This window comes from Carlito syrichta, unplaced genomic scaffold (assembly GCF_000164805.1).
Source record: "Carlito syrichta isolate Samal-C Ts95f unplaced genomic scaffold, Tarsius_syrichta-2.0.1 Scaffold314172, whole genome shotgun sequence".
Lineage (NCBI taxonomy): Eukaryota > Metazoa > Chordata > Mammalia > Primates > Tarsiidae > Carlito > Carlito syrichta.
Window position 1 is genome coordinate 255,539 of NW_007258268.1, and position 16,203 is coordinate 271,741.

A 16,203-nucleotide genomic window follows, 5' to 3' on the forward strand; every position below is an offset into this window, starting at 1 on the left:
ATTTAAATGGGAACAAGTTGCAGAGGCCATGTTTAAACCATTTGAGGAAACAGTTTTTAAGCTTCCAAGCCACATTTATTCTATAATTCCTATAGCTGTTGCCAATCATAAGTGATTATTTATACTAATATTTCAATATTCAATATTTATACTACATCAATATGTTTAGTCTAATGAAGCACAAATATTTTCAGAAACTGACATTTATTTTGTGAATTTCACCTAAATGTACTGCATTTTCTTCATTTTATTTTATGAGTTGATAACACAGAATTTATCTTACCCTTAGAGTTAATAAAACTGAAGTGATCCAGGTTGCAGTCATTTGGTGTAAGAAAGCAGATTAACCTAGAAAAATATAAAAAGAAAAACAGTGCATAATTAAAATTAGTAAAAGTACTAAGAACCTAATACAGTTTTGTTCTATAAATTTCAAAAAATATGTACAGAAGACAGCCCTTGAAATAATGTATATAAATTTATTGTAAAGAAAAGAAAATACTAATTTAAACAGAAGGCAGCACAATTTTGCAGCTCTGTACCCTCAAGAGGGTGCACATCTATCCATTCAATAATATCTTTCTAGCACCGCTTTTTTTCCAGCTATTGCTTTAGGCACTGCTGTAAGCAACAGACAGTAGATAATATCTCTGCTTCCATGTGGAAATTATGGAACTTACATTCTAGTGAGAAGTTAGACAATTAAAATAACATAGAATAAATTAATTAGAACAAGGAGGATTTAAAAATCAGAAATGATAAATTTTTTTTTTTTTTGAGTTGGAGTCTCCCTCCGTCGCCCAGACTGGAGTGCAGTGGCCGCTCCCGGCCACCGCAGCCTCGACCTCCTGGGCTCCGGCGATCCTTCCGCCTCAGCCTTCCGAGTAGCCGGAACTACAGGCGCACGCTACCACGCCCGGCTGGTTTTTTGATTTATTGTAGAGATGAGGTCTCGCCTGCCCAGGCGGGTCTCGAACCCGCGGGCTCAGGCAATCCACTCACCTCAGCCTCCCAAAGGCTCGGGATTACAGGCTGAGCCACCGAGCCCGGCTAGAAATGATAAATTTATAGTCTACATGTCATCACCCATTTCTCATGCTATTAGGGAAGATAACACACGTCAAACATGACTTTATTTTTCTGCTGAGCCTAGTATATTCTCACAACTTTCCATAACACAATGCTTTAGGTACAGATGTGGGAAGATATGGAAGCCCCCCAAATCTGTAAAATCAGTACATATGGGGCAGTGCATGTGTGTATATGTGTGTTTATGTATGTGTATGCAAGAAGTTGTGCAAATGTGTTTAAAATCAGTCATTTCAGTGCATAAGCCTACTGAGGCAAGTAACCTAAAACCAGTAGCAATAAATTCACGTAGACTTTACTTTGTAAAGGAGAGCATTAATAATTTTATCAAATGCTCAAAGGGGTCCATGACCTCAAAAGGATTGAAAAGTACTAACCGAGATCGTTCTCTGGGTGATATAACAAAGGACTTTCAGTAAGTCTGAGAGCAACTTCTATGATTTCCTGAAATATCTTCTAGCATCACAGTCAGAGCATGGGTGTACTTGAAATTACCATTCACGTGTTTGTCTGTTTCAGGTCATCATTCATGTGTATTTATTAAATGGGAAAACAAAGACGAAATTCTTTCAGAAAACTAAAATGGCAGATACTATGCTTCTAGCCTATGCAGTCAAAAATGCATTACATTCTGAGACTCCCTTCCCCCTACCTAAGCTTCTGCAAATGTAAGAAAATGCCTGTCACTATCTGAAGAATGCTCTTATTCTAAGCACATTAGCACTTGTAGTGCCAAATGAAATCAACATAACTTGGAAACCTGCATAAGAATTTCCAGAAAAATGATCAAACCTTTCAAGTATTTTCCAGCTTTTCCTTGCTAGTAAAAGAATATGACTGAAAGGTAAATTCTGGACAAGTCTTTCATGTGGCAGTACTTTTGCTATGAGCCTGACAAAGTGACAAACGACTTCTGACTACTGAGACTTCCCCTTTTTGCACAGACATATTTCTTGAGGCGGAAAGTAAAGACACAGAGAAGGCTTTCTGCCCTGACAGCTGTCCATTCTGAAATGTGTACATGTAGCATTAACAGCAGCAAGGATAGAGGGAACAGTTGGAGTTCAGGCAGACATCCTGGCTCTGTCTCTTCCTGTCAGAGTGTCCTTGAGCCAATGGTTTCATTTTTTTAATCCTTAGTTTTCTTGTCTGTAAAAAAGGTATAATACCAGCCTTCAGTGTTGTAGTAGGAAAGGTTGGAAACAACATGTGATAAGGCATCTAGCAGAGTGTCTACCTCATAGTAAGTGCTCAGTGAATGGATCATACAAGAAAATCATTGTTTCCATATTACATTTTGATCCTTGTTACTGCATAGCCAATGTTAGAATGCCCAAAGAGAGTCATTTTGGCTTAAGTTCTCATAATCAGTCCAATTATATCTCAAATATCACCCACTCCTTTTTTGAAGCTTTCTTCCACAGATCCTAGTCAAATATATATATATATTTGTTTTGTTTTGCTTTGTTTTGTTTTTCTGAACTCTTAGAGTGTGCATTGTTTATATGATAGAATTTAGTACTTTAGTAAACTAAATTTTGTATTGTTTGCTTTGTATTGTTAAGTGCTTATTTTCTGGGTTTTAGACTTATTTCTCCACCCAAATATACAATGTTCAAGGAAAGTGTTGTGTTACATGCCTTGCATTCCCTGAAGTGTCTAGCATAATACTTGACTGAATTTTGGAAGAATTTGAGCCATATACCTATACATATATATGTATATAGCTAGCTTATACAGTTATGCCAAGACTCTGCCCTGCGCCCTGACTTCTGTCTCCTTCTGGTGAGAATGTTGCCTTGAAAAATAATCAGTCTCAGTATAGTCATGTGTCAGCAAGGAACACTAAGACCCACTTTTCTTTTTCTTATTTTCTTCATGTATATGCCTATTGAACTGCATTATGTAGCATTTCACAGCATTGGCATAAAGGCCCTTTAAAAAATTCAAACACTTACCAATTCCTGGTCATATGCCAGGACCTTTGCAAAGGTACAGAAATAAACAAGACACAGTATTTGGCTTCAAGTTGCTAATGATGCAATGAGGGTAGACAGAAATAAACAAATTTAAAACGTTTGTGAGAATAAGAAAAGAAAATACACATGGGTTTTTTTGAGAGCATAAGTAAAGATATCATGGAAGGCTTTTTGGAGGAAGTGACTACAGTGCTCAGTCTCAAAGGAGAGTAATTGTTCATTAGTTGATACAGTAAGGGTTAGAAGTAGGAGAGACGGCATTTGAGGTAGAGGAGAGGCATGGGCAACAGCATGGCATCCCCACATGGTGTGGTGTGTGCAGGGAATTATAAGGAAGTAACTCGAGGTTTTTGGAATGTAAAGTGCAAGAAATACAAGGATGAGAAATGTGACCAGAGTGAGGCAAGCATGGAGTCCAGGTCACAGTGGACCTCTTATGAGATGTTAATAAGGACCTTGACCTTGATCCTGTCTGTGGCAGGGACCTTGTCATATTCAATGGTGCATTCAAGAGGCTAGAACACTACCTAAACACATAGTAGACCATCAATAAATATCTGTGGAATAAATGAAAAAAGCTAATGCACTGGGATGCATCAATGTTTAGGAAAGATGAAATAAGAGATGCCCACAAAGATGCAGAGGAGGAATGACTTGAGAGAGAAGAGGAGACTAGGGGAGCATAGAGAGAATGGGAACAGTTATGCCTACTGACTCAGATCACCTAGATTTCGGCCTTGAATGAATATTTATTTGATTGCTACAATGTTTAAGATGCTGTGCCTCCTCTTATAAATTTTAGAATAACAAATTTATTTAACTTTGTATCTTGAAGTAATTGTATGCTTAGAAGAAGTTGTGAAGAAACGTACAGGGAGCCTCTCCCATTTACCCAGGCTTCCTCAATGTCAGCACCTCCTTAGTCATGCATGGTATCAACCCAGGAAACTGACATGGGTACAATTCACAGAGCTTGCTCAGATTTCTCCAGTTACAAACGCACTTGTGTGTATGTGCCTGCATGTCTGTAGGTCCATGCAATTCTATTGCATGTGAAGCTTCTTGCAAATACCACCACAACCGAGATAAGAAATTCTACCCTGAGGCTTACTTGTTCTCCCTTTCCATAGCCACACCTACCTTCTCCCACACTCATTTCTAACTTTGACAGCCACTAACCTGTTCACCAGCTCTATAATTTTGAATTTTAACGATATTGTATAAATGGAATTATACATGCTTTTGCAATTGACTTTTTTCATTTAGCATAATTTCCTTGAGGTTCATCTAAGTTGTTGTGTATATCAGTGCCTTCATTTCATTTCTTTTTATGGTTGAGCAGTATTTCATGATACAAATGTGTAACTATTCACCCATTGTAGGAAATTTAGATAGTTTCCAATTTGCGGCTAGTATGAAGCTGTTATAAACATTTATGTACAAGTTTCTAAATGAATCTAAATTTTTACCTTTCTGGATAAATACCCAAGTGTGCAATTGTTAGGTTGTATAATAAAACCGTGTGTAGTTTTAGAAAAACCTGCCAAACTGTTTTCACAGTGGCTGTGTCATTTTATATCTCCACTCACAATGCATGAATGATTCAGTTTCTTCATATCTTTGCAATTATTTAGTGCTGTCATTATTTTTTAGTCATTCTCTTAGGTGTGTGGTGAAGTCTCATTGTAGTTTGAATTTCCATTTCCCTAATAGATGATTATGGTGAACATCTTTTTGTGTGCTTTCTATCTATATATCCTATTCAGTGAATTGTTTATTCATGTTTTTGTTCATTTTCTAGTTGGATTGTTTGCCTTTCTAATGTTGCGTTTTGAGAGTTCTTCATATTTTTCAGAAACACATCCTTTCTTGAGGATGTGATTTTAAAATATCATCTCCCAGTATATAATTTGTCTTTCAATTTCTTCATCAGGGTTTCCCAAAGCAAACATTTTTAATTTTAATGAGGTACGTGTATCACTTTTTCTTGTTATGAATTGTGTTTTCACTGGCACACATGCACCCTTTTACTTAGTCCAAGGCCCTGAAGATTTTCTCTCATATATTTTGATTATAGTCGTAGAGTTTTACATTTCATATTTTAGTCACTGATTTGAGTTAATTTTTGTACTAGGTACGAGGTTTTGGGTGCATAAGGTATGAAGTTAAGATTCTTCCTCCTCCTCTTTGTCTTCCTCCTTCTTCTCTTCTTCTGTCTATGAATGTCCATAGACAAAATGTTCAGGCACTCCAGCATCATTTGTTGAATAGGTCACTCCTTCTCCATTGAATTACTTTTGTATCCTTGTCAAAAATCAACTGGGCATACTTGTGTGGTTTTATATCTGGGCACTCTGCTCCATTTCATTGATCTGTAGATTTTCTTTTCTTTCCTTTTATTTTCCTTTCCCCTTTCCTTCCGTTCCCTTCCTCCCTCCCTCCCTTCCTCCCTTCCTCCCTTCCTTTCTTCCAAGTCAGACTCTTACTCTGTCACCAAAGTTGCTGGAGTGCAATGGCATGATCACAGCCTTGACCTACTGGGCTCAGGCAATCCTTCTACCTCAGCCTCAACCCTTCTTTCACCCCCCAGTAGCTGGGACTACAGATGTACACTACCAAGACTAGCTTTTTTTTTTTGTAGAGACAAGATCTCACTATGTTGGTCAGGTTGGTCTTAAAATCCTGGCCTCAAGTGATCCTTTGGCCTCAGTCTCTCAAAGTACTGGAATTACATGCATGAGCCGCTGTGTCTAGCTGATCTGTAGGCTTTCATAGATTCCCTTTATGTGAATTCTATTTTCAAAGGGATTTCTCTATCTCCTATTTCTACTTTTATAAGAGTTTTTATTATTACTGGGTTTTGAATTTTGTCAAATGCTTCTTCTTCATCAATTGATATGATCATATGATTTTTCTTCTTTAGTCTGTCAATAAAGTGGATTATATTGATTCATTTTTGAGTATTCAACAAGTCTTATAAAGCTGAGATAAATCCCACTTGATTGTGGTGTATTATTCTCATTTAAATGATTATGTTTGATGTTATAATATTTTATTAAGAATTTTTGCATCTAAATTTATGAGAGATATTGGTCTGTATTTTTCCTTTTTTACTACCTTTGTCTGGTTTTGGCATCAGGGTAAAACAGCTCTCATGAAATAAGTTGGGAAGTCTTCCCTCTTCTCTATTTTCTGGAAGAGAATATTGTATTTTAATTAATAATTTATGTTTTCAAAATTAATTATGTTGTTCTGGAGAATCAAATTGTAGGATATTACGGGGAAGAGGGGTCAGACGTGTACATTCCTCCTTCACATTTAGTTTGCTCCTTCCTGGAGTCCACTGTGCATTAGTCAGAGTGGAAAATTCAGTCTAGGAGATTCTAAATGTGGAGGGAATGTGACTTTAATGTGTCTTCCTACTCACTGGTATTTTAAGAAGCACTAAAGAAAGATTAGAGATTAGCACTCATGTAAGCAGCTTAAAGGACAGCTAAATTTTTAATTACCTTCTAATTACTTAGTACCTGCACTTTAACTACTTTAATAAAACTTCCCCATCTGTCAGAAAGCATCAAGAACTGAAAATTATAGTGCTATAGAACAAAACATTTTATTATAATTAGTTGTAAACATAATAAATTCAGTTTGTATACAGTAGAACTTAACTCCTTGAAATGCACATATGAGTTGTGACAAATGCATAGTTATATTCACCGCTATGATCAAGATACCAAATAGTTGCATCATCCATCATAAAACTCCTTGTGTTTTCTTTTTGAAGTCAACTTCTCCTCTCAACCACAATCCCTGGAAACCAGTGATCTGTTCTCCAACCCTATAGTATTGCCTTTCCAGAATGTCACAAGTGAAATTAGACAGTATAGAGTTTTTTGACTGTGGATTTTTTTCCACTAGTAAAATGTTTCCAGGATTTATTTATGTCGTTGTGAGGTTCCTGCTAGCTCTATCTCTTCTTTCTGTGAAAACTTAGAGTGTCCAGCACTCTTAAAGTCCTTTTGGGGAAATTCCTTGGTGATTGGTCACCATGCTTAGAGTCATACAGTCTCATTACCTGGTTGACAAGATCAGACATAAACTAACCAGAAATCAGTCATCACTAGACTAGCCAATGGGCAATGAAGTTGCTGTGTAGAAAAACTCTGTCTAACAGAGGTAGTATGTATTGGCTTCTGCTTGGCTAGCCTTCTCTAATCCCCTGAGACTCAGGAGCAGCAAGAGTAGTAGAGACAGAGTCAGAAAGAGCAGCCACCAGAAACAGAGAACAGTGGGTACATTCTCTAAAGATATAGGATGATGACCAGAACACTAGCACTTCATAGTATCTTAAATAATGTTTCATTCTCTACAAAGTCTTGTTGAAGGTGGTTGAGGTCATTGTCTTCCCGTATCCTTATACTATTGCTCTTTTTATTCTTTCTTTTCAGATATTCCAAAATTTCTTCTTTTATTATTTCTTCTGTTTCAAGAATTTCCCTTAGTCATTCTTAGAGTAAGTCTTCTATTTATAGATACTCTTAGTCTTCCTTTGTCTGAGGATGCCTTTATTTCCCTTTCAATTTACTTGATATAGAAGTCAGGGTTGATAGTTCTGTTTTGTTTTTTTCCAGGACTTGAAAAACGTTGTGCTGTATCTAGTCCCCATGATTTCTGATGGGAAATCTGCTGTCAGTCAAATGGTTTTCTCCTAGGTAAGATATTGTTTCTCTTTTACTGCTTTCTAATTTTTTTCTTTGTCTTTAGTTTTCTGAAGTTTGGTTATGATATCTTTTGGCTTAGATATCTTTGACTCTAGCCCATTGGAGTATGCTCCTTCTTGATGCTATATGAGGGGCACCCCAAGACCCCAGAATTTATTTGTAAAATATTGTGTATTTATTCTTGCATTTTAAATGTCAATCACCTTCAAGCTACTCTCCATTTGATACACTATACCTATGAAGACACTTTTTCCACTGCTCAAAACAGTTTTTGAACTCATCAATTGTGATGCCTTCTAGTGCTTCTGCTGTTTTTTGTTTCACCTTTATCACATCATCAAAACATCCTGTGAGACAAAAGAAAAAGACACTTGGGAAGTTTGGGTGAATAGGGTGAGTGGGGCTTGGGGGTCATGCCATTTTTGGTCAGAAACTGCTGAGCACTCAGCACAGGGTGGGCAGGGCCTAGTCATGGTGGAAGAACTAGTTACCTGTTTGCCACAAAAAAATTCACTGAAGCCAAATTCAGCTTTTCACAACACTAGCCGGTACACTGATGTTGATGGATTCCTAGAACATTTACCCAGTGGGGAAAGCCTGCACTACATGGGGCCGGCCTCCAAAAAGATAATTCCAGGTTTTGGGGGATTCCTCCTGATACATGTATGTCCTGCATTAAATTCAAACAATTTTCAGCCTTTATTTCTTCAAGTACTTTTTTAGCCTCATCCCTTTTCTCCTTCCCTCTGGACCTCTGATGACATTAACGTGAAATCCTTTAGTCTCATAGTTCTCTGAGGTTCTATTCATTTTTGGGGAGTCTATTTTCTTTCTTTTGTTTAGATGGAGTAATTTCTATTGTTCTGTCTTTAAGTTCACTGATCCTTTCTTATTTTCTCTCCATTCTGTTGTTGAGCCCATTCACTGAGTTTTTCAGTGTTGGTCATCATGTTTTTACGTTCTAAAATCTTTATTTCATTCTTTTTTAGATGCTCTATTATTTCTGATTGCAGGTAAAAAAAAAAACAACTCAGATTTTTTTCCACTTGGACTTCTCTAACACCACTCTGTTAGAATGAAGATGGGGGCCTCATTATCACTGATTGGAAATGAAAATCCAGAATCCCAGTGTGTCTTTCTCTTATACTACCCAGGTTGGGAGGAGAGGGTCACTACATTATAACTGGGCCAGGTTGAAAGTCTTGGCTCTCCATTCAGCCTTTGCAGAGTTGGGCCATGTTTTTTTCCCCATAATCTTTTATTTTTATGTTTTTTGTCTATGTTGCAATTTTCCTGGTTATTTGTTAAGAGCAAGCAGAATTTGGGGGAGGATTTTTCTCCTGTTGGTATTTTGGAGTTGCTGTCTTTTCCTGCATCGACTTCAGGACATACAAAACAATAAAAATATTCCAGAAATGTATTGCTAGATTGTTCCTTTGGTTCTAAGTTCCCCACTTGGTTTGACTTGTTATCTCAAGTATTTTAGAATATTCCATGCTTGCTTCATATATAATATCCAGTATTTTTAGCTGTTCTTAGCAGGAGGCATGGGAAGAAATATGTCTTCTCCATTTTGGTCCAGAACCAGAAGGGACATAGAATTTTAAGTCTATAAAGCAAGTTAAGAATTTTCTAATTCTAAGCCCTTGAGAGCCATGTTGGAATCACTTTAAGGTAATTTTTTTTCAAGTTATACTCTTGGATTTCCCCACACCTCTATCTTTTCACTCTCCATTCTCCTGGGTCCCCATGAAGGAGGTGGATTGTGGTATGACATCAACTACTGTCACTGAGAATAACTGGATTGTAAATCTTGTTACTGATGAATGTAGATTATTTTTCTCAAATGTGCTGGGAAGGAAAAAAAAAAAAGAACCCTGGCACCCCAAATCATTCATTTTACGTATGAGGATGCTTAAACACAGAGAAGTGACAATCTTATCACATAGCAAAGAAGTGATAAATCCAAGTTTACATTACGGTCTAGAATAGTACTTCTCAAACATTAATGTGCAAATGAACCACCTTGTACCTTGTTAAAAATGTACATTCTGATGTAGTAAATCTGCAGCATAGCCTGAGATCTTGCATTTTTAACAAATGCACAGGTGGTGCTGATGCTGCTGCCTTTGAGTAACAATGTTCTAAAACACTTGTTCAGCTTATAGCTCTTTCCACTGCCCTTAGGAATGGCAGTCTTCCACCAAGGAAATGGGGAATATGTGAGAGTTTGACAGATAAGCCTCTAAACATCCAGGTGCCTGGTATGTAGGAGAGAAGGAAGATGCGAATGGTAATGGACATACAAAGGAGAGACTGGAAGAACCTATCGAGAGACTTAGCACTTTACTGGCTTGGCAAAGTATTTGCTGCCTTCAGAATGCTCTAATTTTTGAAAAAAACATAAGAAACCATAGAAACAACTCTTAAGCTGTTTAGTTGCTCATGTAATCTGCTTGGAGTTGCAGGTTAAGAATCTTTTCCTAAAGATCTAAAAATCAACCTCCCATATGACCCTGCAATCCCCCTAATGGGAATATACCCGGAGGAACTCAAATCACTCTATGAAAAAGACACCTGAACATGCATGTTTATTGCAACATTATTCACAGTAGTGGAAACATGGAACCAACTGTGTTGCCCATCAAAAGAGAACTGGATAAAAAAAATGTGGTACATATACATGATGGAATATTATGCAGTCATAAAGAAGGACAAAATTATGAATTTGCAGCAACTTGGATGGACTTAGAGTCTATAATACTGAGTGATCTATCACAGAAACAAAGAATTGAGTATCATATGTTCTCACTCATAAGTGGACCTTGAATAATTATTGTAATACTATAGGAAAAGGATTGGCAATAGTGGGACACTGCTGGGGTGGGGGGTGGGGTGGGATTGGGGATAATGGGAATCTGCTGGGGTGTGGTGGGGGCACACCTCATCAACAAGGGCACCTGCATAATGAACATTTGTATACCTAACCCTGAATTGTGCCCTACATCTTTGAAATAAAAAATAATAATAAAAAAGAATTTTTTCCTGTCTAGGAGGGATAAGTTGACCTTCTTTCTCTATAATCTTAGGGAGTGCAATCTGGAGAAGACATACTGCAATTCATTGTCAAGGCACAGAAGTGACTAGCAAACAGGTTGGTCCATGTCTGCTTTGCTGTAGTATGGTAGAAAGATGGTTGAATATGCAAAATGCTTCCAAACTTGGGCCTTGATCCTGGCTGCATTATTTTGTTTTTGCTTTAATTTCTGCAAATTTATTTAATGTCTCTATTAATAGAGAATTATTGCATTCTCATGTCTCTTTCTACATTGTTCTATCTCCACCATTAATTATATTTACAGTCTTAAATAGGTCACTTAATTTCTTTATGACAAATTTGTAAAAAAAAAAAAAAGCTTAAATGATACTGGCATATAAGTTAAGATCTATTTAGAATAGTATAAGTGATATGCAAATTAACACTAGTGTCTCAATGCAATTGGAAGACTGAGTCAAGTATCTCAGTGAATTGGATTGTAGCCTGAGCCCTGTACCCTAAAACCTTTTAGTAGGAAAAATACAGCAATAGATTCTTAAGTAAATATTTCAGTTAGCAATTTCTAACTATCACTTGGGCTCTTTCTTTTTCAAATTTACCAAATTTGATATCATTCCTGACTCAAAGTTTCCATCTCTTTGAAGGTGTATACACAATACCAGTTACAGAGAGATACTGTGTGTTTTCCAATGTCACTGCTTACATGATCAACATCTCTACTGCAGCAGAAGGCACTGTGGTTCCCTTTCTTCTCTCCAGTTATCCAGAGCCCCATAATAAATATGTCACTGTGTAAGTGTGTGTGTAATTGTTAGCATGAGTATGTATGTATATCAGGGAATGGGTAGCAAGGACTAAACGTAAGAATGAAAAAGGACAGAACACATTGAAGTACAAATGGAAATCTGTCCTTGGATAAACAACTTGTGTGTGTTTATGAAATCGATACCTGTTTCCTGATTGAAGAGAGCCCAAGGCAGTTTGGAAGAGCATCTGTTTATCAGTAAATTGCTAAGCCTGTCCTAGTTTCACTCCATGTTCTTCTGACGTCTTTGTACCTCGGTTGCTGTTCTAAGCTTATGACAATGGGATTAAGTAGCATGAGGGTATTACAGAGAGATAAATCAGGATGCAAAGATCCTTTTGTCTGTTGCAAAGAAGGCAACTGGACAGCTTATAGAAACAACATTCAGCTCTGTGAGTATTTCTCAACTTCTGGTAAGTTTGAGCGGGATATCACTGAATGGCATTGAAGGGTTGATCTGGTTCTAAAACAAACAAAAAATAATGGAAGAAGAGAACATGTTGGACCTAAAACCTGAACTGGGGCTAGGGGTGAAAATGGGAAAGAACATGAAGGAGATATACCCAAACCTCCTTGGTATGTCATACACAAGCTCATGAGTAAAACTTGATTATTACAAGGTCACTGCAAACCTTGATTACAGAGTTCATTTAGAAGGAACTCAAAAGTGACCCTCCCTGTTTGTGGCTCCATAGCAAACAGCTTTCTGGGAAAGAAGGGATCTGGGGCACGGAATAATCACAGAGAAAACAGTTCTTTACTCCCAGTATGTGCTTGAAAAATTAGCCCAGGAGGCTGTTGTGAGACTGTGACGCTATGGAGATTGCGAGTGAGAGTGAGCATGGGAATGACTGCAAGGCAGTGCGGGTGGCGTAGCATTCTTTCATTGAGGTTAAAGTGTTTGTTTGTTCCATTCCATAGCAAGGTACTTGCTGAATTTTTGTTGTTGTTGTTTTAATAGCTTTGGCTTGGGTCTTGCTTGGCTCTCCAAATTATTGCTTCTATCTGCCTCAGCAGGATCCTGGGTGACATTTATGGGCTCAAGTCCATCAGTAAAAGAAATAGTACTCCCCTTCCTACCTCTCTGCAGCACCTTTTTAAGTTCATCAACAGTGTACGTGTCTATCTATCTATTATCTTTGCAGAGAAAAAGAGAAATAGAAGTCTAGGATAATAATAGTGGTAAAAGAAAGGCTGTTCCAAGAACCTTCTGAAACTGCTTTTCCTTAGCTAGAATATATGAAGAATCATTCTCTGTAGATTTATACAGCTGAGATTTGCTTCCTTTATTCTAAGTTGATACTATCTCCAGTTCCCTACAAAACTATGCCTTGAAACATTAATTCTCTGCATTCACTTCTTCCTGCAGAAAAACAGTTTGTAATCTTCAAAAGAGGAAAGGCTAGCATCACTTTAAAGGCAAGAAAAATTTCTGCCTCACAAAGGAATAAATTACTTGACACTTTTGGAGGTAAAAATGTAAAACTTCCTCTTATAGATAAAATCAAGTCTAACACTAAAATTTTGAATTATTCAGTTCCAGAATGTCCTTGAAATCTCTAGGAAAGCATGGTCAGAATGAGTTTAGCCTTTGGTGTTATCCAGACAACAGTACTGGCTTCCAAGGCAGGAAAGGGTCATATTTGTTTTCTTCTTCCCAAAGGTTTTACAGAGAGAACTGGAGGGTAATTTTGTGACAGAAACTCTATAGGGATTGGTTGACTGTTCGGGCTACTCACTATAGTGCAAGTCCAGAGGACCAAGAGGATCCAGGGATTAACCTGGCAATTGTTATGGAACACCTTCTGAAGAATATTCTATTCCATAATGCATCAAACTTAGAATTAGACACAAAGACTGTTTAAGCCTGGAGATGTAACTTCAAAATTATGTAAACTTTCAGAAGACTTGCAGAACAAAGGGGAATGTCATCAGGGGAATATGGAAGTCAAGAGTGACTTTTAAGCTCTTTGGGTTTGCTGTTAGGGGCATCAGAGTAATTCAAGGAAGGATTCTTAAAAAAAAAAAAATTAAGACCATAAATAAGTTAACAGTTGGGGCATTTGAGGGAAGTACAGGATTATCCAGCAAGTGTTGATGACAATTGCCTCTCTGATGCATGGCACAGGCTCTTGAGCACCTGGCCCAGGGGAGGGGAGTACAGAGTTCAGGTGAACATGTGTCATAGATTTGTTCCATAGTTTCCTTGATTCCCAGGTCTAGTATATACTCACTCTTTTTTTTTTTTTTTTTTTTTTTTTAGCATTTTGTACTAGATGCTAGACTTACATTATCTCCTTTAATTTTCCCCATATCTTTAAAAGGAAGAAAGTATTACTTTATTCATTTTATGGATGGAATGAGGCCCACAAAAAGTTATGCAACTCATCTAAGGTCACATAGCCAGTTCTGCAGAACAGGAATTTGAAACTACATCTGTTTGATTCTAAGGAGAATATTCTTCACAATGTGTTACCCCTGAAGGGTAATTAGACCTATTAGGGTCACCTTAGGCTCTCACATTATAAACTCTGACTCTAACATAATAGAATCCTAGTTAGGATTTTCAGATAAAACAGAGGATGCCCAGTTAAATTTGAATTCCAGATAAACAACAAAGGCTTTTTTAAAAATTATAAGCATGTACTATGACATACCTGGGATATACTTTTACTAAAAAGTAATATGTTGTTTATTTAAAATTCAAATTTAAATAAGGGTCTTGTATTTTTATTTGCTAAATCTGGCAATCTTTATCCTACTGTCTCTCCAGATGAGAGAAAAGAAAGTTTATGGTTTCTTACTACTTTGGAAATAGTAGAGAGTTCAAAAAAGTTGATCTGAGAGAAATTTTCTAGTTGTCCTCTGTGTCTTTGACAAAGCCAGAATGTGCCAGTTTCTGTGGTCTACTCTGAGCATAGTGCTGACCTTGGCTGCCCACCACCAAATCCCAGAGTCTTAGCCACCCTTGGGAGAGGTACAAACCTTGCCTGCTGACCAAGGCTAGAGAGTCCCACAGTAAAAGAATTGAGTTTAGTGAGCAGAGAAACTAGCGGAGTATTTCTTAAGGTCACTGAGGGCTTTACGAGGTGAAGACCAGCTAGTGCCTTCTCTGTGTTCTGATGGAGAAAGTCATAGGGTCAGATCTCATTGCCTTAGGCTTAGGGTATTTGTCTAATTTCTAAATTAATTTATTACCTCATCTGACAAATATTAATGATATATCTTCTTTGCATCATGCACTGTTGTAGGTTCTGAGATTATAGAAATAAACAAAAACTGAAAAAAACAGTCTCATGAAGCATATTCCAGTGGGGACAAAGGAAGAATTCACAACAAAAACAGATGACCCAGGGTCTTGGCCAGCTTCATCAACCCTGGTAGCAGGTCACAGATTATTCAGTGTATTTCTACTAGACAAATTGAGAGTGAAATGGGGGGAGGGAAGGTGAATAAGAAAAATATAACTTGGAGACAAGGATAATAATTTAATTTTAAAAAATCTCGGAGGCAAAGATAACAAGTTAAAGCTGACTTTGGAAAAAATAAGAAAAAATAATGAACTTGAAGATTTGAGGGATTTTTAGCATGGCCAGTAAAGAGAGTAGTGCTTAGTATGAGCCAGAGACTGTCAGAGAGAATTGCAACTAAGAACATTAGCATAAATCTGTAATTGGTGAAATAAGAAATCCTATGCAAACAAAGCTCCTGTGTACTAGATTATGGAGGGGGTTGACTCAGGGTAAGAGATTAAGGCTATTTGGAAGTTCATTGGAACATTGCAGAATTTTCCTTCTAAGAGTAAGTTTTGTCAACTGTTGTGAAAGAAAAAATATTGTCATCCTAAAGCTTAACACTTTAAAAAGTTTATCTGTATCCATAATTTTCTTTGATTTGTATTTGAAGAATGGTGAGGTACATTTCTGTAGCCAAATTAAAGTCTGGGAACACCATATTCAAGAGGTTCATGATTTGGACAGGAGAAAATGTTGAAGATTTTTGAGAAAGGTGTGACTAAAAAACTTATATCTGGATATGAAGTTAAAGTACAAACTTATTTAATCATCCTGCATTAAATTCTTTACTTGAGTGTGTGTGTGTGTGTGTGTGTGTGTGTGTATTACGATGTATTTAACATATTCTTGGATGTTCTCTGTCAGGACGTTTCATTGCAGGGATGAACGAAGGACCCGGGAGGGTGAGCGACTGTGTCATCCCCGGGAAACCATCCTGCCACTGGACAGCACCATGGTGAGTTCCCTGTGCGCGAGCGATTTAGGGTAAACATTAAGTACGACTTTCCAGGAAGTTCTACAGTGGTATTACGGCTGAAACATACGCCAGATGAGGCTATGCCATCTCTTCTCTGGAAATCTTTAAAAACAGATACATTCTTACCGACCAGGAATGATGTAGGTGCAGCCTGCCAGAAGATAGAGACTGATGACATTTTCCGTTTCCATGTGACATTTTAAAGACTATTTTACACTAAATACTTTAAATATAACTGGACCTGATTTCTCTGTAATTTCTGCCTTATTGTGTGTTACA

General features: G+C 37.3%; 1 protein-coding gene across 4 annotated transcripts in view; it reads left to right on the forward strand.

Annotated features, from left to right (window-relative positions):
- The window catches only part of PDE6H (phosphodiesterase 6H), a 172,793-nt gene that overhangs the window by 151,194 nt on the left and 5,396 nt on the right, over window positions 1-16,203 (forward strand). For 2 of the 4 annotated variants that reach the window (XM_021719128.1, XM_008071207.2), the window contains exons 2-3: window positions 7,700-7,780; window positions 10,879-10,943. The exons of 1 other annotated variant lie outside the window; for it this stretch is intronic. The gene's annotated coding sequence lies outside the window, so the exon portion shown is untranslated. Of the gene's footprint in view, window positions 1-7,699; window positions 7,781-10,878; window positions 10,944-12,014; window positions 12,045-16,203 lie in introns of those variants that run through there. One more of the 4 variants, XM_021719129.1, reaches the window with a different exon arrangement.